The sequence below is a fragment of the Schistocerca serialis genome, chromosome 2 (assembly GCF_023864345.2).
Source record: "Schistocerca serialis cubense isolate TAMUIC-IGC-003099 chromosome 2, iqSchSeri2.2, whole genome shotgun sequence".
Classification (NCBI taxonomy): Eukaryota; Metazoa; Arthropoda; class Insecta; order Orthoptera; family Acrididae; genus Schistocerca; species Schistocerca serialis.
Genome location: NC_064639.1, coordinates 247,353,661 through 247,377,373, shown reverse-complemented (window position 1 = coordinate 247,377,373; position 23,713 = coordinate 247,353,661). Strand labels below are relative to the sequence as shown.

At 47.6% G+C, this 23,713-nt stretch overlaps 3 protein-coding genes across 5 annotated transcripts in view; all 3 read left to right on the top strand.

Moving 5' to 3' along the window:
• The window catches only part of LOC126456997 (dehydrogenase/reductase SDR family member 11-like), a 604,547-nt gene that overhangs the window by 407,370 nt on the left and 173,464 nt on the right, over positions 1–23,713 (top strand). The window lies entirely within an intron of this gene.
• The window catches only part of LOC126456999 (farnesol dehydrogenase-like), a 209,425-nt gene that overhangs the window by 12,248 nt on the left and 173,464 nt on the right, over positions 1–23,713 (top strand). The window lies entirely within an intron of this gene.
• The window catches only part of LOC126457001 (farnesol dehydrogenase-like), a 222,571-nt gene that overhangs the window by 109,785 nt on the left and 89,073 nt on the right, over positions 1–23,713 (top strand). The gene's annotated exons all lie outside the window — the stretch shown is intronic.

The following is a 23,713-nucleotide window of genomic DNA, read 5'->3' as shown; positions in this document are numbered from 1 at the left end:
ATTTAGGGTGCGGGTGAACACTACTCTCTCCCGTACCTTCTCCCAAGAAAACGGGGTACCCCAGGGCTCCGTGCTGAGTGTTGTACTGTTTGCCATCGCCATTAATCCAATTATGGATTGTCTCCTTCCTGATGTCTCGGGCTCCCTCTTTGTGGACGATTTTGCGATCTACTACAGTTCTCAAAGGACCAGCCTTCTTGAAAGACGTCTTCAAGGATGTCTCGATCGCCTCCACTCGTGGAGCATCGAAACCGGCTTCCGTTTCTCACCCAGTAAGACCGTTTGTGTTAATTTTTGGCGACGTAAGGAGTTTCTTCCGCCCTCCTTACATCTAGGTCCTGTCAACCTTCCGTTTTCCGACGTCGTTAAATTCTTGGGTCTTATGTTTGACAGAAAACTGTGCTGGTCCTCCCACGTTTCCTATCTTTCGGCTCGCTGTCTGCGTTCCCTTAACACCCTCCGTGTCCTGAATGGTACCTCTTGGGGAGCGGACCGGGTGGTCCTTCTCCGCCTCTATCGCGCCTTAGTGCGCTCGAAATTGGATTATGGAAGCATAGTCTACTCCTCTGCTCGGCCGTCTATTCTTCGGCGTCTCGACTCTATCCACCACCGTGGATTACGTTTAGTGTCTGGAGCTTTTTACACCAGCCCTGTGGAAAGCCTTTATGCTGAGACTGCTGAACCTCCGCTGTCCAATCGGCGGGCAGTCCTTCTGAGTCGTTATGCTAGCCATCTGTCTTCCATGCCTGCTAATCCAGCCCATAACCTTTTTTTCGACGCCTCCTTTGATGTCGGGTATGCAGGCCGCTCCTCCTCCCTACTACCCCCGGGAGTCCGCTTCCGTCAACTGCTCCATTCTCTTTCCTTCCGCTTTCCTAAAACCTTCTTGACAACTTGGGGTACAGCACCGCCTTGGCACCGTCCCCGGATCGACTTGCTCAGAGACCTATGTCAATTTCCCAAGGATGGTACCCCTACACTTGTTTACCGTCGGGCATTTGCTGCTCTATGTGCACAAATGACGGAAGCCACATTTATTTACACCGATGGCTCGAAAACATCGTTAGGTGTAGGGAGTGCCTATATTGTTGGCGACACCCCAAATCACTTTCGGCTTCCCGACCAGTGTTCGGTTTATACTGCGGAGCTTTACGCTGTTCTCCAGGCTGTCCACTACATCCGCCGCCATCAGCGGATACAGTACGTAATCTGCTCAGATTCTCTCAGCTCTCTCCTAAGTCTCCAAGCTCTTTACCCTGTGCACCCTCTGGTCCACCGGATTCAGGACTGTCTGCGCTTGCTCCACCTGGGGGGCGTCTCAGTGGCGTTCCTCTGGCTCCCGGGACACGCTGGTATCTGTGGAAATGAGGCGGCCGATATAGCGGCCAAGGCTGCAGTTTCTCTTCCTCGGCCAGCTCTTCAGTCTCTTCCGTTTAGCGATCTACGGAGCGGTTTATGTCGCCAAGTTACTAATTTATGGCATGCGCATTGGTCAACACTTCCCCACAATAAATTGCGGGAAGTGAAAGCCGTTCCTTGCGCTTGGACCTCTTCCTCCCGAACGCGTCGTCGGGAGGAGGTAATTTTAGCTCGACTCCGGATAGGGCACTGTCTTTTTAGTCATCGACATCTTTTAAGCGGTGATCCTCCCCCACTCTGTCCCCACTGCTCTCAGCTGTGGACGGTCAGACACCTTTTAATTGAATGCCCCTATTTTAATCCGTTACGCTCCCGTCTACAGCTATCGCCTGATCTATCGTTGATTTTAGCAGATGACACGCGCTCAGCTGACCGCGTTCTCCAGTTTATTAGTGACAGTGAAATGACGTCAGTCATTTGAACCTTTTTTTTTTTTTGGGGACAACCAACCCCCTTCTATAGTGGACTTTTAAGCATTCCTTCTGCCTTTAGTTTCTCAAATTTTATGACTTTGTTTCCATTGCTGCTGATTTTAAATTTCGTTTTTTTCCTTTTTTCTACGTCACGGGCTGGGCGCTAATGACCATAGAAGTTTTGCGCCCTAACACCACAAACAAAAAAACTTAGTTTAGTGAGCGAATTTTTGATTGGCCAAAGATAACAGCCAGTGGCGAAGAGCCAATGTCATGACGTACAATTCACAGAATAACTTTTATCTCGTCGTAGCTATTTCGTCTAAGGTTGACCTTTTCAGCATGGAACTGACATTGCCTGAAAATGGTCTTCAATTAGTAATGACTCACTTTTTCTGAAAGCAACTTTGTTTTATTACATTCCAATAGATCACATTAGTCCTCACCCTAATTTTCAATATAATTTTGTTCCATGTGACGGCCTTAGTTTATCTTACTGTATACGCATGTTACTGCTCTACAGGTCGACATACGAGCCAACTTCCTGATGTATCAATAACCTCCCCATCGACGTACTATTCCCCGCGAGTGAATCCTTTCAACCAAACAGATGGAAGTCGGAAGGTGCGAGATCCGGGTTGAAGGGTGGACGAGGAACAGTCCACTGAAGTTATATCAGATTCTCTTGGGTACACAGACTTCAGGCCTTCAGTTGTCATGGAGTAGTTCTGCATTTTTGTGGCGATGAACACACTAAAGTCGCATCTTCTGTTTCCTGAGGGTAGCACAATAAATTTCAGAGCTCATCGTCGCACCATGAGGAACATCAAACAGAACAACTTCTTCCCCCCAAGGGGTCCACAACTCCTTTGTGCTCCCCCCTGCGGGTCCAGGGTAAGAATAGGCCCGAGGTATTCCTGCCTGTCGTAAGAGGCGACTAAAAGGAGTTTCAACCGTTTCGGCCTTTTATGTGATGGTCTCCCTTGGGGTTTGACCTCCATTTTTCAAAATTCTACAGAAGTACGAGCCTTTTGGGGAAGGACACCTTACATGGTGTACCACTGGTCCTAAGTGCACTAAGACCTTGGCACTCAGCATTGCACCGGCGTTGTCACCATACCCATTATTCCTCAAATTGGGCCTAAACGCCTGATGGGTTGTCCAAGTTACGCCCATAGTGCATCTCCATCTGCACCAGCGATCATGTTGGACTTTCCATGGCACCAGAAATCCAGCACGGTAGCCAGCCCGTTGTGGTGGGGTCGTCATGTACCCTCTAGGTTGTAGCCCCCTGACAACACAGGGATCGTACTGCCGATACCTGAGCTGCACCCTCCCCACGTCGGCCAAGGAGTAGATGCCCGTCTCCTTGGGGCATCAGGACTCCCGGCAATGGTCATCCTGCCAGGTGGCTCTTGCTGCAGCTGGGTGGCGCCTGTGGGGAGAGCCCCTGGTCGGAGTGGGTGGTATCGGGGCGGACGTTTCGCAGATGAAACGTCAACACGTATCAGGTCGCTCTGCGGCCGAGTCTTTCAAAAGAAAAGGTACCATTTCTAGTTCTGGTTCTCCTGCCCTTTCCCCCTTGGCCACTCCATTGGAGGAGGGACAGGCCCGCCGGCTTGGGGCGAAGTACTTCCCCCGCTATTTGGTCTGTTCTCGAACCGATGGGGGGACGTTCGCCACCTCCAAGCCCATGTTCTTTGTTCAGCACATTGAGGACGTCTTCGGGGAAATCGAGGCTCTCAGCAAGATGCGATCCGGGTCCATTCTTAAGACCACCTCCGCCACACAGTCGGCGGCGCTCCAGGCGTGCGACCGCCTAGGGGACATCCCAGTATCCATTGTCCCACATCTGGCACTAAATAGGACGCAGGGGGTTATTTTTCATCGTGACCTCCTGCTACAATCTGATGAGCTCAGGGCCAACCTGGAGCGCCGCGGCGTGCATTTCGTCCGGCGAGTCCAGCGCGGCCCCAAAGACCGTCGCATCGACACCGGGGCCTTTATCCTCGCCTTCGAGGGGGACGTTCTCCTGGAGAAGGTCAAGGTGATGTGCTACCGGTGCGACGTGCGACCTTACATCCCACCTCCTATGCGCTGTTTTAGGTGTTTGTGCTTTGGGCACATGTCGTCACGGTGTGAGGCTGAGCCCCTTTGTGGCGATTGTGGATGTCCTCTTCGTGAGGAACATACATGCACCCCACCACCTCGGTGCATTAATTGTCCTGGCGTCCACTCGCCTAGATCCTCAGACTGCCCCGCCTATCAGAAGGAGAAGAAGATACAAGAAATTAAAACCTTGGATCAGCTCTCTTATTCTGAGGCCAAGAAGAAATTTGACCGCCTTCATCCCATGCCGTTGACCACTTCGTTTGCCTCAGTTGTGTCCACTCCTTCCGCGGTATCCTCACCCCTATCCTGTCCCCCCTGCACCTCCGCCACCCATCAGGGGGCTCTGCCTCCGCCTCCCAAATCCCTCCCTTCCAAATCCTCCTCCCCCGTGGCCCCCACCCCCTCTGCCCCAGGGGCCACCCTTCCTCCTCCCCCCACGCCACCTGAGAAGCGATCCTCTTCTCAGGCGTCCATCGGGGAACTGTCCCGGACCCCAGCTTCTGAGGTCCGGCGTTCCAAAACGGACCCCGCGCATGAGGACCTTCTTCGGGTCCAGCCCACCATCCCTGTGCCTCCTCGGCCTTCCAAGAAGGCCTCCAAGAAGAAGTCTCTATCCCCCTCTCCAACCCGGCGCGTTTCGTCTGACGCTTCATCCGTGAGTCGCTGCTCCTGGCCGTCCTCTGTTTCGCCGGGACGCTCTGCTGCCAGGCGCTCCGCCGGCCTTTCGTCGGCAAATGATGCGGCCCCTCCTACACAATCAGGGACAGCGGCCACAGTTGGCGACGAGTCGATGGAACCGGATCCGCCTCCCGTCGGTTGCAGCGTTGTTCCCTCGCAACCTGGCCCTCCACGGCCGTTGAGGTGACCAGCTCTTCCCCCGTCTCGTTCCCACAACTTTTTGACTAGCGATGGCGTTGTTTCATTGGAACATAAGAGGTATTCGATCTAATCGGGAGGAATTACAACTGCTCCTCCGCCTGCACTGTCCGCTCGTCCTTGGTCTCCAGGAAACCAAGTTGCGCCCGACTGACCGTATTGCCTTTTCCCACTATACCTCGGAGCGGTATGACCTCACCCCTGTGGACGGTATCCCAGCTCATGGTGGGGTCATGTTGCTCGTTCGGGATGATGTCTATTACCATCTCATCCCATTGACCACCCCACTCCAAGCAATAGCTATCCGCATTACTCTTTCTGCTTTTACTTTTTCAGTTTGTACCATCTACACTCCACTGTCATCTGCTGTTAGTCAGGCTGACATGATGCACCTGATCGTTCAGCTTCCCCCGCCGATCTTATTGATTGGCGACTTCAATGCCCATCATCCCCCTTGGGGCTCTCCTGCATCCTGTCCAAGAGGCTCACTCTTGGCGGATGTCTTCAACCATCTCAATCTTGTCTGCCTAAATACCGGCGCCCCGACTTTCCTCTCGGACTCTACTCATACCTACTCCCACTTGGACCTCTCGCTCTGTTCTACCACTCTTGCCCGTCGGTTCGAGTGGTATGTCGTTTCTGACACCTATTCGAGCGACCACTTCCCCTGTGTCGTTCGTCTCCTGCACCACACCCCATCCCCATGTCCTTCGAGCTGGAACATACTGAAAGCTGACTGGGGACTTTACTCCTCCCTGGCGACCTTTCCGGACCACGATTTTCCCAGTTGTGACAGTCAGGTCGAATACCTCACGGCTGTTATCATCAATGCTGCCGAACGTTCCATTCCTCGTACTACTTCTTCTTCACGTCGCGTTTCCGTCCCCTGGTGGAACGAGGCTTGTAGGGACGCTATCCGTGCTCGACGACGTGCTTTACGCACCTCTCGCCGCCATCCTACGTTGGCGAATTGTATTGAATACAAACGACTCCGAGCGCAATGCCGTAGAATCATCAAAGACAGCAAAAAAGCTTGTTGGGCCTCTTTCACCAGCTCCTTTAACAGTTTTACTCCCTCTTCCGTCGTTTGGGGTAGCCTGCGCCGGCTGTCGGGCATTACGGCCCACTCCTCGGTACCTGGCCTGACCTCAGGTAATGAGGTCCTTGTTGATCCTGTGGCTGTCTCCAACGCCTTCGGCCGCTTTTTCGCGGAGGTTTCAAGCTCCGCCCATTACCACCCTGCCTTCCTTCCCAGGAAAGAGGCAGAAGAGGCTCGGCGACCTTCCTTCCACTCGCTGAATCTAGAAACTTACAATGCCTCCTTTACTATGCGGGAACTCGAATGTGCGCTTGCACTGTCCCGATCCTCTGCTCCGGGGCCAGATGCCATTCACGTTCAGATGCTGGCACACCTTTCTCCGGCGGGCAAAAGCTTCCTTCTTCGTACCTACAATCGCGTCTGGACCGACGGTCAAGTCCCCAGGCGTTGGCGTGACGCCGTTGTTGTTCCTATACCCAAACCCGGGATGGATAGACACCTTCCTTCTAGTTACCGCCCCATTTCTCTTACAAGCTGTGTCTGTAAGGTGATGGAGCACATGGTTAATGCTCGGTTAGTCTGGAGTATTGAATCTCGATGACTACTTACTAATGTCCAATGTGGCTTTCGTCGCCGCCGCTCCACTGTTGACCACCTTGTGACCTTGTCGACATTCGTCATGAACAACTTTTTGCGAAGGCGCCAAACGGTAGCAGTGTTCTTCGACTTGGAGAAGGCTTATGATACCTGTTGGAGAGGAGGTATCCTCCGCACTATGCACAGGTGGGGCCTACGCGGTCGCCTGCCCCTTTTTATTGATTCCTTTTTAACGGAACGAAAGTTTAGGGTACGTGTGGGTTCCGTATTGCCCGACGTCTTCCTCCAGGAGAACGGAGTGCCTCAGGGCTCCGTCTTGAGCGTAGCCCTTTTTGCCATCGCGATCAATCCAATTATGGATTGCATTCCACCTAATGTCTCAGGCTCTCTCTTTGTTGATGACTTCGCAATCTACTGCAGTGCCCAGAGAACATGCCTCCTGGAGCGCTGCCTTCAGCGTTGTCTAGACAGCCTCTACTCATGGAGCGTGGCAAATGGCTTCCGGTTCTCTGAAGAGAAGACGGTTTGTATCAACTTTTGGCGATATAAAGCGTTCCTTCCGCCATCCTTACATCTCGGTCCTGTTGTTCTCCCATTCGTGGACACAACTAAGTTTCTAGGGCTCACGTTGGACAGGAAACTGTGTTGGTCTCCACATGTCTCTTATTTGGCGGCCCGTTGTACATGTTCCCTTAATGTCCTAAGAGTTCTTAGCGGTTCATCTTTGGGAGTGCATCGCACTGTCCTGCTTCGCTTGTATCGGTCCATAGTCCGGTCGAAGCTGGATTATGGGAGCTTCGTCTACTCGTCCGCTCGGCCATCCCTCTTACGCCGTCTCAACTCCATCCACCATCGGGGGTTACGTCTTGCGACTGGAGCCTTCTACACTACACTACTACACTAGTCCTGTAGAGAGTCTTTATGCTGAAGCTGCCGAATTACCATTGACCTACCGGCGCGACGTACTACTGTGTCGGTATGCCTGCCGGCTGTTGTCTATGCCCGACCACCCCTCTTAAGAGTCCTTCGCCGATTCTCTCGACCGTCAGTACGGGTTGTATGTGTCTGCCCTGCTGCCCCCCGGAGTCCGCTTCCGTCGCCTGCTTCGACAATTGGATTTCGCCCTCCCTACCACCTTCAGAGAGGGTGAGAGCCCGACACCACCTTGGCTCCAGGCTCCGGTTCATATTTATCTCGACCTCACCTCACTCCCGAAGGAGGGTACTCCGGCTGCAGTGTATTGCTCACGGTTTGTCGAACTTCGTGCTCGCCTTGCCGGTCACACCTTTATTTACACCGATGGCTCCAAAACTGACGATGGTGTCGGCTGTGCCTTTGTCGTCGGGGCCGCCACCTTTAAATACCGGCTCCTCGACCACTGTTCGAGGTTTACGGCCGAGCTTTTTGCTCTCCATCAGCCCGTTCAGTATGCCCGCCACCACCACCATTCATCGTACGTACGCTGCTCTGTCTCACTCGGTGCTCTTCAGAGCCTTGGAGCTCCCTATCCGGTCCATCCCTTGATTCAACGGGTACAGCAGTCCCTCCATTCTTTCGCTGATAATGGTGGTTCTGTCAGCTTTCTGTGGGTTCCCGGACATGTAGGAGTGCCTGGGAATGAGGCTGCGGATGCAGTCCTCCTGCCTCGGCCAGCCTCCCACTGTGTCCCGTCATCTGACATTCGTGGGGATGTATGTAAGAGGCTTGTGTCGTTGTGGTGGGATGCTTGGTCATCCCTCCAAGGAAACAAGCTCCGGGCAGTAAAACTGCTCCCAACTGCTTGGACAACATCCTCCCGACCATCTCGGCGCGAGGAGGTCCTTCTGACCAGGTTGCAGGTTGGGCATTGCCGGTTCAGCCACCGCAACCTGCTCTCCGGTGACCCGGCCCCGCAGTGCCCTTGTGGTCAGGAATTAACAGTGCGCCATGTTTTATTGTCGTGTCCCCGTTTTAGTCAATTTCGTGTTGTCCTGTCCCTGCCATCTACTTCACCGGATGTTTTAGCTGATGACGCTCGAGCAGCTGCTCGTATTCTGCGTTTTATAAATTTAACTGGCTTGTCCAAAGACATTTAACCTTTTTACTTATTTTATCTGCATCTTTGTCAGGTCATTCTGGTGTCCCCCATCCCCTTGAGTTTTAACAGATTCCATGTGCTCTAACAACAGTGACTGTGCGCTAATGACCTCAGCAGTTGAGCGCCCTTAAACCCAACCAAAAAAAAAAAAAAAAACTCCTTTGTGGATACGTGTGTAGCGAGCACGGGACCCCGAGCTAATGTGGCCTTCCTTCCCTTTCTGCATTTTTCCCCATCCCCCATCTTCGCCCCCCCCCCCTCACCTCCGCCTCTTTCCTTCCCTTTCTCCTCCTCTGGGAGTATGTTTTGTGCCTACATCCGGAGATGGACGCTCGAAACTGTAACAAATTCTTTGCTTTCTCCGCTTGCAAGTCTTCGTCCTTGCTTTGTTCTTCTCTTTTCCTTTCCTCTTGTCTTTGCCCTTTTCTCCGCTGCGGCGTTTGAGACCTCTCTTCTTTCCTTTCCCTTTCTCTTTTTTCCTCCCTGTGCGTGTCTGATGGCCGAAACACGCATTTACATGCATAGCCGGTGATGGGGTAACGTGTCATTCTCCGCCCTGGGTAGACAGGTAGGACATGTACGTAACCCCTGGTAATGGCCAGGCCCAGGGAGGGGTGATTACCAGAGCTGATAACTTCTGAAAGTGCCGATTGGTCCCTCTGTCCGTTTGTCGGGAGGTGTGACCTGAGGTGTGAACAATCACCAAAGGCGGGGGTGCCCTCGGAGAGGGCCCCCACAAGGAAGGAGCATGCCATCGGAGACGCCGGTAATCATGGGGATACTTTCGCAATGGTTTCCTCTTCTACTATGTCAGCTCACAAGCGTAAAATCAATGAGTCTCAGCCACAGACAGTCCTTCCATCGTTGCCACAGTTGCTTGTTGTTCCTCGGTCTGACAAAGGTCACGACTTCTCCACGGTCAACCCTTTCATTATTCAGAAAGGTGTCGACGCAATTGCAGGTCCTGTAAAGTCTTGTTCCAGATTACGAAATGGCACCTTGTTGTTAGAAACAGTCAGTGCCCTCCAGGCACAAAAATTGCTGCGTACTTCACTGCTACACACCTTCCCTGTCCAGGTGGAACCGCACCGTACTTTAAATTCATCACGTGGGGTCGTTTATACATGCTCCCTCGACTGATTGTCTAACGAGGAAATTCAACACTACCTGTCTGACCAGGGCGTAACGGCAGTTCATAGTCATGAAAAGGGTTGACTCGAACATCATTCCAACCCATACTGTCTTCTTGACATTTGACAATATTCAACTCCCATCGAAAATCAAAGCAGGCTATGAGAATTTCCGTTCGCCCTTACATCCCAAACCCTACGTGTTGCTATTGGTGTCAGCGGTTCAATCACACCGGCCAGTCCTGTTCCAACCCGGCGAAATGTGTTACATGTGCCAAGGATGCACATGAGGGTGCTTGTCCACCTCCATCCCCTCGCTGCATCAACTGTATGGGTGACCACGCTGCTTCCTCTCGAGATTGCCCCATTTTTAAAGACTAAAAGCTCATCCAGGAAATCAGAGTGAAGGAAAAGGTGTCGACCTTTGCTGCTCGAAAATTATTCGCCAGTCGACAGCCCACCATGCCTCAGACAGGAAAATACAGCACTGTCCTTGCCTCTCCTCGGCCAACAAAGGAGGCGGCCACGCAGACTCGTGACCTTACCTTTCGTGCCACGGTCGTCCGATCGGCCAGTGCAAATATCGCCTGTTCAACCTCCCCACTTTCGCCTGCCCACTCTATGGCTCACCCTTCATTGGGTTCTGCTAAATCTCGAGCCCAAAAGTCAGACACCAAGAGTTCGAAAAAAGAGCATACTCGTGAAGATTTTTTACGTACCCCATCATCACAACCATCGGTTCCTCCTTCATCTAAACATCATATTTCCAAGAAGGCTAGTAAGAAACCAGTTCATCTCCTTCTCCGCCAAGGCATGTCTCACCTACAGCACCACGTGGCGGTAATCGCCCTCGGCCATCATCTGTGTCGCCGAGGCGCACTGCTGGTGGCCGATCAACCGGCCGATTGCTGGTGGCAAGAGCTGCTCCTGGACAACCTATGGATCAGGATCTTCTGCCTTTGGCTGAATGCCATTCCATGCTGTCGGTCGTAAGCTCTGAGCAGTCGCTGAGTTGACGGCAACCTTGGTCACATTCCTCCATTTTCTGTTCACCCTATGTCCATTATCCACTGGAATATCCACGGCCTTCGAGCCAATCGAGATGAATTGTCGATCCTCTTACGATCTTACTCGCCAGTCATCTTCTGTCTTCAGGAAACAAAGCTGCGTCCCCATGACGGCTTTGTTCTCCCCCATTTTCAGTCCATCCAATTTGATCTCGCCTCTGTTGAAGGCACTACAGCACATGGACTCATGATTCTTCTCCATGATACTCTCCTATCACCCACTCTACTTAAACACTTCCTTCCAAGCTGTCGCTGTCCGTCTTTCCCTTTCTGGATATACCTTTTCTCTTTGTAATGTACACATTACATCGCCCACAACAATGGCACGTGCTGATCTCCTTCATCTTTTTGGTCAGCTTCCACCCTTCTACTTGCTGGTTGGGGACTTCAATGCGCACCACCCACTTTGGGGATCTCCACATCCTTGTCCGCGTGGCTCACAATTGTTAGACGTCTTCCACCAAGCGGATCTATTTTGCCTCAACACTGGGGACCCTACATTTTTGTCTGCCTCCACGACAAATTTCTCTCATTTGGACCTTTCGGTCAGTACTGTTCCGCTAGCTCGGCGCTACGAATGGTTCGCCCTTGATGATACACACTCGAGTGACCACTTTCCATGTGTCCTTAAACTGCAGCCTCAAAAGCCATATATGCGCCCGCGACGCTGGAAGTTTGGCCAAGCCGATTGGACATTTTTTCGTTTCTAGCGACATTCGATGGCCGTCATTTTCCTAGCGTCGACGATAAGGTCACACATATTACAGACGTAATTTTTACAGCTGCGGAACGTTCAATACCACGCACCTCCGCATTGCCCCAGCGCCCTCCAGTTCCTTGGTGGAACGCGGCATGCCGTGACGCAATACGTGAGCGGCGACGTGCTCTTCGCGTTTTCCGCCACCATCCTACTTTGGGCAACTGTATCCGCTATAAGCAGTTCCGTGCGCGATGCCGTCGTGTCATCCGCGATAGCAAGAAGGAAAGCTGGAAATTCTTTACTAGCTCATTTAACACCTTCACTCCCTCCTCGGAAGTCTGGAGTCGGATTCGACGGTTCTCTGGCGCGCCTAGTTTCTCCCCGGTCTCTGGGCTCACTGTCGCGCATGATACATTAGTGGACCCGTCGCAATTTCTAACTCATTGTGTCAACACTTTGCTGAGATTTCGAGCTCTTCAAATTACCCGCCAGCGTTTCTCCCGAAGAAACGTGCAGCGGAAGTGCGACATCTTGCTTTCTCCTCTCAAAATCGCGAAAGCTACAATACTGTTTTCTCCATGCGGGAACTCCAACATGCACTCTCTTCTTCTCGCTCCTCCGCCCCAGGACCGGATGGTATCCACGTCCAAATGTTGCTGCATTTATCAACCCATAGTCTGCGTTACCTCCTTCGCCTTTATAATCGAATTTGGACCGACAGTACTTTTCCCAGACGATGGCGGGAAGCTATCGTCGTTCCTGTTCCGAAACCTGGAAAGGACAAACATCTCCCCTCTAGTTATCGCCCCATTTCTCTCACGAGTAACGTCTGTAAGGTTTTGGAGCGTATGGTGAATTACCGTTAGCGTGGTGGCTGGAGTCTCGCAGTCTTTTAACACCTGCCCAATGCGGATTCCGAAAGCATCGTTCTGCAGTTGACCATCTTGTTGCTCTCTCCACTTATATCATGAACAATTTTCTCCGGAAACGCCAAACAGTAGCAATATTTTTTGATCTGGAGAGAGCATACGATACCTGTTGGAGGACAGGCATCCTCTGCACAATGTTCTCTTGGGGCTTTAGAGGTCGGCTGCCCCTTTTTCTTCGCGAATTTATGGCAGAGCGCAAAATTAGGGTGCGGGTGAACACTACTCTCTCCCGTACTTTCTCCCAAGAAAACGGGGTACCCCAGGGCTCCGTGCTGAGTGTTGTACTGTTTGCCATTGCCATTAATCCAATTATGGATTGTCTCCTTCCTGATGTCTCGGGCTCCCTCTTTGTGGACGATTTTGCGATCTACTACAGCTCTCAACGGACCAGCCTTCTTGAACGACGTCTTCAAGGATGTCTCGATCGCCTCCACTCTTGGAGCATCGAAACCGGCTTCCGTTTTTCTCCCAGTAAGACCGTTTGTGTTAATTTTTGGCGACGTAAGGAGTTTCTTCCGCCCTTCTTACATCTAGGTCCTGTCAACCTTCCGTTTTCAGACGTCGCTTAATTCTTGGGTATTATGTTTGACAGAAAACTGCTGGTCCTCTCACGTTTCCTATCTTTCGGCTCGCTGTCTGTGATCCCTTAACACCCTCCGTGTCCTGAATGGTACCTCCTGGAGAGCGGACCGAGTGGTCCTTCTCCGCCTCTATCGCGCCTTAGTGCGCTCGAAATTGGACTGTGGAAGCATAGTCTACTCCTCTGCTCGGCCGTCTATTCTTCGGCGTCTCGACTCTATCCACCACCGTGCATTACGTTTAGTGTCTGGAGCTTTTTACACCAGCCCTGTGGAGAGCCTTTATGCCGAGACTGCTGAACCTCCGCTGTCCAGTCGGCGAGCAGTCCTTCTGAGTCGTTATGCTAGCCATCTGTCTTCCATGCCTGCTAATCCAGCCCATGACCTTTTTTTCGACACCTCCTTTGATATAGGGTATGCAGGCCGCCCCTCCTCCCTACTACCACCGGGAGTCCGCTTCAGTCATCTGCTCCATTCTCTTTCCTTCCGCTTTCCTAAAACCACCTCGACAACTTGGGGTACAGCACCGCCTTGGCTCCGTCCCCAGATCTGCCTGCTCCGTGACCTTTGTCGATTTCCCAAGGATGGTACCCCTTCACTTGTTTATTGTCGGGCATTTGCTGCTCGATGTGCACAAATGACTGACGCCACATTTGTTTACACCGACGGCTCGAAAACATCGTTAGGTGTAGGGAGTGCCTATATTGTTGGTGACACCCCAAATCACTTTCGGCTTCCCGACCAGTGTTCGGTTTATACTGCGGAGCTTTACGCTGTTCTCCAGGCTGTCCACTACATCCGCCGCCATCAGCGGATACAGTACGTTATCTGCTCAGATTCTCTCAGCTCTCTCCTCAGTCTCCAAGCTCTTTATCCTTTGCACCCTCTGGTCCACCGGATTCAGGACTGTCTGCGCTTGCTCCACCTGGGGGGCGTCTCGGTGGCGTTCCTCTGTCTCCCGGGACACGTTGGTATCTGTGGCAATGAGGCGGCCGATATTGCAGCGAAGGCTGCAGTCTCTCTTCCTCGGCCAGCTATTCAATCGATTCCCTTCGCCGATCTACGGAGCGTTTTATGTCGTCGTGTTCTTCAATTATGGCACGCACATTGGTCGACACTTCCCCATAATAAATTGTGGGACGTGAAAGCTCTTCCCTGTGCTTGGACCTCTTCCTCCCGAACGCGTCGTCGGGAGGAGGTAATTTTAACTAGACTCCGGATAGGGCACTGTCTTTTTAGCCATAGACATCTTTTAAGCGGCGATCCTCCCCCACTCTGTCCCCACTGTTCTCAGCTGTGGACGGTAAGACACCTTTTAATTGAGTGCCCCTATGTTACTCAGTTACGCGCCCGTCTACAGCTGTCGCCTGATATATCGTCAATTTTAGCAGATGACACGCGCTCGGCCGATCGCGTTGTCGAGTTTATTAGTGCCAGTGAGATGTCAGTCATTTGAAGCTCTTTTTGGGGACAACCAACCCCCTTTCTGTAGTGGATTTTGAAGCTCTCCTTCTGCTTTTAGTTTCTCCTATTTTTTAGTTTTCCCATTGCTGCTGCTTTCCATTTTCGTTTTTACCGTTGCCTAAGTCACAGACCAGGCGCTAATGACATAGCAGTTTTGCGCCCTAAAAAACCAAAACAAAAAAATTAAAGTGCTCAAACCCGGCAAATACCGGCTTGATGTGGACAGCTATCGGCCCATCAGCCTCACCAACGTTCTTTGTAAGCTGTTAGAACGTATAGTAAGTCGGTGGTTGTTGGGTCCAGGAGTCACGTGGCTTACTGGCGCCAAGGTCGCTCTACCACTGATAATGTAGTTTCCTTAGTCTGCCATCTAGGCTGTCTTCTTTGATTTATGAAAAGCTTACAACGCGACCTGGCGACATATCCTTGCCACTTTATATGATTGGGATCTCTGGGGGCTCGCTCCCGATTTTTATCAAACATATCTTACAGCTCAGTACTTTCCACATCAAAGTTGGTCCCTCCCATAGTCTCTCCTCCCCCTCCCCCCCCCCTCCTATCCAGGAGATAGGGGTCCCACAGGACTCTGTATTGAGTGTATCTGCTTTTAGTGGCCATGAAGTCTAGCATCAGCTGTTGGGTCATCTGTCTCACTTTATCTGTATGCAGACGACTTATACAGAAGTCTTCTGGTCCGCCACTACTGGTGTTGCTTAGTAGTCCTATAGGTTTATTACATCAGCATAAACAGCTATTGGTAAGAATTTTCAACAGTCAGCATATATTTTAACTCTACCCAATTTTAACTCGGTCAATGTGAAATGTCAGCTATCTTTATTGCATCAAAATATTCGAGGAGTGAGAAATAAAATTAATGAATTAACTATCTGCATAGATGAATGTCTTCAAACCCAGCTGACATAATCTGCCTCTCTGAACATCATGTGACCACTGGTATAGAACTTTCTAATGTTACAGGGTTTAGGTTAGCATCTCACTTTTGTAGATCAGGAATGGAGAGAGGAGGAGTTGCCACATTCATCAGGAACTGTCATAAATTTAAGAACATAGAAATTCATAAATTTTGCCTAGAACAGCTTAAGGAAGCATGCACAACAGAATTAGAATTTCACAAAAAATCCTTCATAATATTGTGTATCGAGCACCTGAAGGTAACTTTAATCTGTTTGTAAACCACCTTGAAGCTGTACTGGCCCATTTAACAACCAAAAACAAAGAAATAGTGGTTGCTGGTGATTTCAACATAGATATCCTTAAAGACTCTACCAATAAGAACTTATTTGAGTTAGTAACACTAGCATTCAACTTAATTCTCACTGCAAAGTTCCCCACTACGGTAGCCACTTGCTCACAAACAGCCATTGATAACATCTTTATAGAAAAGTCCAATGAACAAAATCATATTACAAAATCAATAGTCAATGGCCTCTCAGACCATGACATGCAGTTCCTTCGGTTAAATGTTAATACTGGACAAGATATAAAATTTGTTAAATCTGAGCTCAAGAGGGTACTCAATCAGCCAAAAATTGATTTTTTTTGGGACACTCCTCAGACACATTCACTGGACTGATTACAGTGCTAATGGCAGGAATGAAAAATATAACAATTTTGCTAATAGTGCTTACCTTATTCGAACACGGTTTCACCCAAAATTTACCAAGGTTAGAACAGTCTACAAAGAAGCCATGGATTACTCAAGGAATAGAGGTATCTTGTAAAACAAAAAGAAAACTGTATCTGTCAATCCAAAACAGTTCTGACGTTGTTGCTATTGCACATTACAAGAAATACTACAAAATGTTAGAGACTGTAATACAGATTTCAAAGCAAATATATTACAAGTAAAAGATAGTCATATCAGATAGCAAAATAAAGACAATATGGGATATAGTGAAGGAGACCAGTAGAACCAGACATGAAGAGGAACAAATAGCATAAAGAGTAAATGATACATTGGTGACTGATATGTATAGTGTTGCAGAACTTTTTAACAAACATTTTATAACTGTTACTGAAAAGATGGGGTTGTCAGGTTCGGTAGATGCTATGGAATACCTCAGACCAGACATTTCAAGTAACTTCCATAATATGAATTTGACCCTCACTACCCCAACAGAAATGTCTATCATAAAATCTTTAAAATCAAAAACATCTAGTGGGTATGATGAAATATCAACAAAGTTAATTAAAGAATGTGATTATGAGCTAAGTAACATATTAAGCTATCTGTGTAACCAGTCATTTATCAGTGGAATATTTCCTGAATGAATGGCTGAAATATGCTGAAGTTAACCCACTGTTTCCATCCAATTTTGCTGTTACCAGCATTCTCAAAAATTTTAGAAAAAGTAATGTACATTCGGCTTTATAACCATCTTATCTCAAATAAGTCAGTCGCAGTTTGAATTTCTAAAAAGGCTCTGATATTGAGAAGGCTATCTACACTTGGTGAAAATGTGCTAAATTCATTAGACAAAAAATTGCAGACAACTGGTATATTTTGTGACCTGTCAAAGGCATTTGACTGTAAATCACAATATCCTTTTAAGTAAATTAGATTATTAGTGTAACAGGAAATGCTGCAAAATGGTTCATATCTTATGTCTGGCAGGAAACAAAGGGTGTTGTTACGAAAGAGACATGGATCAAGCTATCAGGCATCATCCAACTGGGAACTAATTACGTGTGGGGTCCTACAAGGTTCCATTTTGGGGCCCCTTACTTTTTCTTGTGTATATCAATGAACTTTCATCAGTAACATTACCAGATGCCAAGTTCATATTGTGTGCCAATGATACAAACATTGCAATAAATAGCAAATAAAGTGCTGTCTTAGAAAGATCGGCTAATAAAATATTTGTGGACATTAATCGCTGGTTCCTCGCCAATTCTTTGTCACTAAACTTTGAAAAAAACACACTACATGCAGTTCAGAACTTGTAAGGGGTGTCCCACGACTATATGTCTAACATATGACAAGAAGATAGAAGTGGACAGTGTTAAATTCCTGGGATTACAGCTTGATAATAAATTCAACTGGGTGTAGCACACCACAGAACTGCTGAAGTGTCTTAACAAATCTGTTTGCAATAAGAATTTTGTCAGATATACGAGATATAAAAATGAAAAAGCTGGCATACTATGGTTACTTTCATTCCATAATGTCATATGGGATTATTTTTTGGGGTAATCTATCAAGCCAAGCTAAAGTTTCCAGGCACAAAAACGTGCAATAAGAGTTATATGTGGTGTGAACTCGAGAACATCCTGCAGAAGCCTGTTTGGGGAACTAGGGATACTAACTACTGCTTCCCAATATATTTATTCCTTAATGAAATTTGTCATTTAAAATATCACTTTTTCAAACCAACAGCTCAATTCATGGAATCAATTCTAGAAATAATAATAATCTTCACAAGGATTTAAAGTCACTTAGTCCTGTACAAAAAGGTGTGCATTATTCAGGAACACACATTTTCAATAACTTGCCAGCAGCCATAAAAAGCTTAACAACCAATGAAATTCAGTTTAAGAAAAGCCTAAAGGATTTATTGGTGGCCAACTCCTACTCCATTGATGAATTTCTCAGTAAAACCAACTGATTTGTGTAAATATATCTAAGTACAATATAACTTCTGCGCCATATCAGTGCAGTGATATGTTCATTGTAAATAAGTATTATAGTAGTTGTATTGCATGTTTATTAACTTACAAATAAACTTTATTTTAAATTCAGTATATTAGTATTTGTAAAATGACTCATATAGTGGTCATTAAAAAATGACTATCAATCCACCTGGGACCTGTGGAATGGTACATTAGCTTATTTGTTTTAGTTGTAAATATTTGTCATGTATTGTTGTTTTTCTGACATGTTCCACATCCTGGAGGACCACCTCCTCACTATGTATCAATTGACATGAAAGTAAATCTAATCCACAAGGGCCCTAGCCCACGGTTTCCAGTTTTCAGCTGCGAAGTCGTGTCATACATTTGTCGGCGTCATAATGTTCATCGGGAACGAGAACTTTACCTTAATGGCGATCCACTCACTGTAGTGGAGACCTATAGATTCTTAGGACTGGTTTTCGACGCGTAATTGACTTGGCATTCTCACCTTCGTCAGCTTAAGCGGAAGTGCTGGCAGCACCTTAATGCCCTCAGGAGGCACAGATAGCTCTACGCTGCTGTAGCTTTACAGAGCCCTTGTTCAATCCCGCCTTGACTATGGGAGTCTGGTTTATGGTTCGGCGTCGCCCTCAGCGTTGCGTTTATTCGACCCAGTGCACTACTGTGGTGTTCAGTTAGCGACAGGAGCTTTTAGGATTAGTCTGCTGACCAGCGTCCTTGTGGAATCTGGGGTCCCTCCATTGAAGGTTAGGCGTGCACAACTGCTCGCCAGTTACGTTGCACACATACATAGTTCCTGTGAGCATCTGCATTACTGTCTCCTTTCCCAACCGACGGCAGTTCATCTCCCGCATCGGATGCCCAGGTCAGGGCTTAAGATTGCAGTTTGCATCAGATATCGTCTGTCTGAAGAGGAGTCCATGCCTTTACCATCTATACTCGAAGCCTATTGATGTACACCTCTATGGTGTTCACCTAGGCCGAAGCTTTGCCTAAACTTTTCACATGGACCTAAGAACTCGGTGAACCCTGAAGTTCTCCACTCACTTCCTCTCGAGTCTTGACATGTACTGGGACCATAAAGTGGTTTACACTGATTGTTCAGTGGCTGATGGTCACGTTGATTTGGTGTATGTTCATGGCATGGAGAACATATTGAACAGCACTCCCTGCCAGGTGGCTGCAGTATTTTCACTGCAGAGCTGGTAGCAAGTTCACGTGGTCTTGAGTGCATCTACTCATGCCCTGTCAAGTCGTTTCTTCTCTGTACTGACTCCTTGAGCAGTCTACAAGCTATCGACCAGTTCTACCCCCACCATCGTTTGATAGCAACCACCCAGGAGTCCATCTATGCACTGGAATGGTCCAGTCGTTCCGTGGTGTATGTGTGGAGCTCAGGCCATGTTGGAATCCCAGGAAATGAACTAGCAGACAGTCTGGCCAAACAGGCTATACGGAAACCGCTTCTGGAGACCAGCATCCCTGTAAATGACCTGTGATCATTATTACGCCGCAAGGTTTTTCAGCTTTGGGAAACGGATTGGCATAGTCTCGGTAAGCACAACAAACTGTCATTAAGGAGACTACAAATGTGTGGAAGACCTCCATGCAGGCCTCTCGCACGGATTCTGTGGTTCTGCTGGCTCCGCATTGGCCATATGCGGCTCACACATGGCTACTTCCTCCGTCGCGAGGACCCATCTTATTACGGCTCACATGATTGTTGTCCACATCTTGCTGGACTGCCCAATTCTAGCCCCTCTGCGGCGGACTTTCAACCTTCCCAGCACCCTACCTTCGGTGTTGGGTGACAGTGCCTCAACAGCAGATTTAGTTGTCCGTTTTATTCGTAAGGGGTTTTTTACAGTACCATCTAAGGGTGGGTATTTAGCCTTCTGAGGCCGCCACCCTCCCTCCATTTTAACTCTGTCGCCCTTTCTTTGCATTTGTTTGTATTGGTGGCCGTCTTTCTCCCTACATGTGTTCATCTCGCCTTGTTTTTTTGGGGTGGACATTTTGTGTTGCAGAGTGGCTGGCTCATCCTCTTTATTATTGATCAGCCAGCCCAGACCATCTGCTCTATGGTTTTAATACCTTCTGCTTTTAGTTGTGTTTCCCCGTTTTTTGTTCCATTCATTCCATTCGTTTTTAGTTGTGGTTCCCAATTCCTTTCCCTTTTACTTTCTCAAATGTACCTTGGGTGTTTTTTTACCTTGAGCCTTGCTTGCGTCAGGAGCAAGGGACTGATGACCCTGTACTTCGGCCCCTTTATACCTCAAACCAACAAACAGTGGCTAGACTGGACTGAAAAAATTGGACTTCGTAAAAAATTTTGGCTTTGTACAGGCACAGAGGACCGCGCAATTCATCGCCCAACAAACCAAACATTATAATCATATTGTTAGACAAACGTCAACGGACAGTGCAGACTGCAGGAGGAAGTGCTGCTGGGCAGTGTCAGGGCTTAACCCACACAGGCAAAGAAACGATACGAAACCGCGGCAGATACGAAAACCACGACTAATTGTAACAAGCGTGTGGGATCTGTCATTTGCCCTGTAAGTTGATTTGCATAGTTTTGTACAGTTGTCTGTTCTGGGGCTTCTACGAATTTTGTCGCTATTGAGACTACTATAGTCAGCAGGTGCATTCCCTTTGACAATTACTTTTGGCGGTACGTAAACTAAAGAAACTTGATCAGTATCGACCGTGACAAATCCTACATGTTATAGGGATGTTCTTGACTGGTTTCATGTTTAGTTCAAATGATTAACGATTTCAATCTTAAAATAACATGCCAAGGTAGTGAATATGCACGAGATAGTCTTGATGGTCTCGCTAACGTCACATTTTTCATTTAGTCAACTGCCCCTTTCACAATTGGTTTTGATCATCTGATGACTTTACTAGACTATAAACGACAGCACCATCTGCAGTCTAATAGGGCTGCTCAGATTGTCTCCTAAATCGGTAATGTAGATCAGGAACTACAAAGTGCCTATGAAACTTCCTTGGGAAACAACAGGTATTACTCGTACTTCTGTTTTACTCGATGACTTTCCGTTAGTTATTACTGTGAGCCATCTGACAGCAAATCACGAATCCCGTCGCATAACTAAGACGATACTCCATAGGAACGCAATTTGACAAGAAGTCGCTTACGAGAAAAGGTGTCAAACACAAACTGAAAATCTAACAATATAGAATAAGTTTGGCATTCCCATTACTTCGTGAGGCTGAAGAGTTAATTGTGTTTTACAAGGACAATCTTTCCTGACTGTTTTGGTTATTTGCCAATCGTTTTCTTAGGGTTGATTGATAATGTTAGAGTACAGTATATGTTCCAAAATCCTACGGGAGATAGTCAGTGATATGGGTCTAGAATTCAGCGGATTACTATTATTTCCTTTATTGAGTATTGGTGTGACATGGGCAGTTATCCAGCCTTTAGGTACAGATGTTTAGGTGAGCTATGGGTTGTATATGATTGCTAAGTGTCAGGCTACTCTAAAAGGAACCTGACTGGTTCGCAATTTGCACCAGAGGTCTTGCCTTCATTAAGTGGTTTAAGCTGGTTCGCTAATCATATTGGCAGCTGTTCCAGATTCTAATTCTGGAATACTTACTTCGTAGTCTTTGCTGAAGGAATTTCGGAAAACCGCGTTTGGTAACTGGTTTAGTGGCACTGTTATCAATTACATGGCCATTGTTATCTTACAGTAAAGCTAGAGATTGCATCTTGCCACTTTACATACGACCAGAATTTATTTGGGTTTTCTGCTAGATTGTATCTTGTTGCGCCCACGAACTAGGAATTAAATTTCCTTAACATCGTATAGTCAAAGGATTCCTTAACATCCTATCGTCAAAGGTTACATTCGACTCTTTAGTGTGGCTACAATTTTGTATCGGCCATCGCGTGGATTTGTTGAGATGGGCAGCCCATCTGAAATGAGTTGCCCAACCTCGCAACTGCTGAGAATGAGAGCCGTTATAGACTATCATCTTTGTATGAATTTCCATTCGTGATAAATATTCGAAAACAGCGAATTTTGTGATAGTGGTCTCGTGCCGTTCGAATTTAAGAATAATATACTAAGTGCTGAGTACAAATTTGTTGTGTACATGAAGTTAATTTATTTTCGTCGGCTCGACTGCGCACTAATATCCATAGGACTTTCTGCTGCCATTTTAGTCCAACGAGTCTGTTTTTTTGCAGCTGTTTGATTTTTCTCGTGTATGGCCTACAGATTTAAAGACCATATTCAGGGAGGACACTTTCTTAGGCATGCTTCATAAATGGAATGCCTTAAGTACAGTCGCTGCCCTTCCACCAATGGGTGGCGCCTGCAATGCGTATAGCTACTACAGTGATAATTCATTTAAAAATGTAATCCCTCCACATAAGGTTTCGTCTTTTATGTTAGCTTAAAGAGGACTGTTACTCGTTTCTCCGGCCAAAATTTGTTTCCTCAGCTGGTCATAGGTTAGGGGTACCACTGTCACTTATCGTAACGTAAATATTTGATATTTGTTTTGTAGTTTTCATTTCTCCTAGGCTAAATGCTGTGGAACACAGCTATTGGTATGGTACTGACTACAGATTTCTCAATTTTTTCTTTCATGCACTCTGATTTCTATCGTAAGTGTGCTAATTTGATGTGTTTCTTAAGTTTCTACTGTGTCTATAAATGTCTGCGTTAGTTTAGACGTAGCTTGCAGTGTGTTAGAACCGCCCGTATCTTGTGTAGTCCAGTAAAATCGCTTAAATTACCAGGCTAGTAAAACGCGTCAGTGCTTGCGATCGCATAAGGGGAAACGACAGAGTGACTGTCGCAGAAACCATATATTTTATTACAGAAGTATAATGTATATAAATTGAAGAATTATTCCCCAAACTTTATGCGCAAACTCCAGAAAGTAACGATTCTGTGAGCGTTTGAAGCTGAAGCATACGATGAACTGGAAAGTTACAAACACAAGACGCCATTGTCACAAGTCGTTATCGATGCTCTCACCTCCATTAATACTGATCTGAGAAAACCCGATTTGCTCGAGCGTTGTTTGCGCGATTTTATTCAAAATGTGAACAAAAGTTTTAATAGTCTCATTCGGAGATACGCTCCAAAAATAACATCCAGCCGAAGAGAAAGCTTCAAATTTGGCCTTATGTCTACTCAGTGTATGCTATACTACAGTAGTGTACCTACATGCAAATGCCTTTCATAGCAAAATCGGCGATGAAATCCCTGATTCTATGGAGGTAGACGCCAGCGGCGAAAAGGGCTTAGAGGACGAAAAGGAGGGCTTACCAAGCCAAAGTAGCAGAAAGCGGCCATCCACTACCTGGGGGATAGTAATTATGGACCAGGCATTGATGACGTCCCGTAAGTTTCAAACTTCGTCCCTCTTTCTGTATGATAAATACCTTTTAAACTTTAAACGCGTTTTTCTCAAAACCGTTTTTCGGCGTGGTTGTCGTCGCCCTCGCTAAAATTTTCATTCTGTTTAATGATTGTCTCCCTTGAACCAAATTGAATTTTCTTAAATTCTTTTTCGGCAGGAAAAGATGGTCCAAAAAAATTGCTATTTTTTCAGATATTTATAATTGACCACAAAAATTTTTGGAAATCCCTACGATGAACTAAACTCTGTACG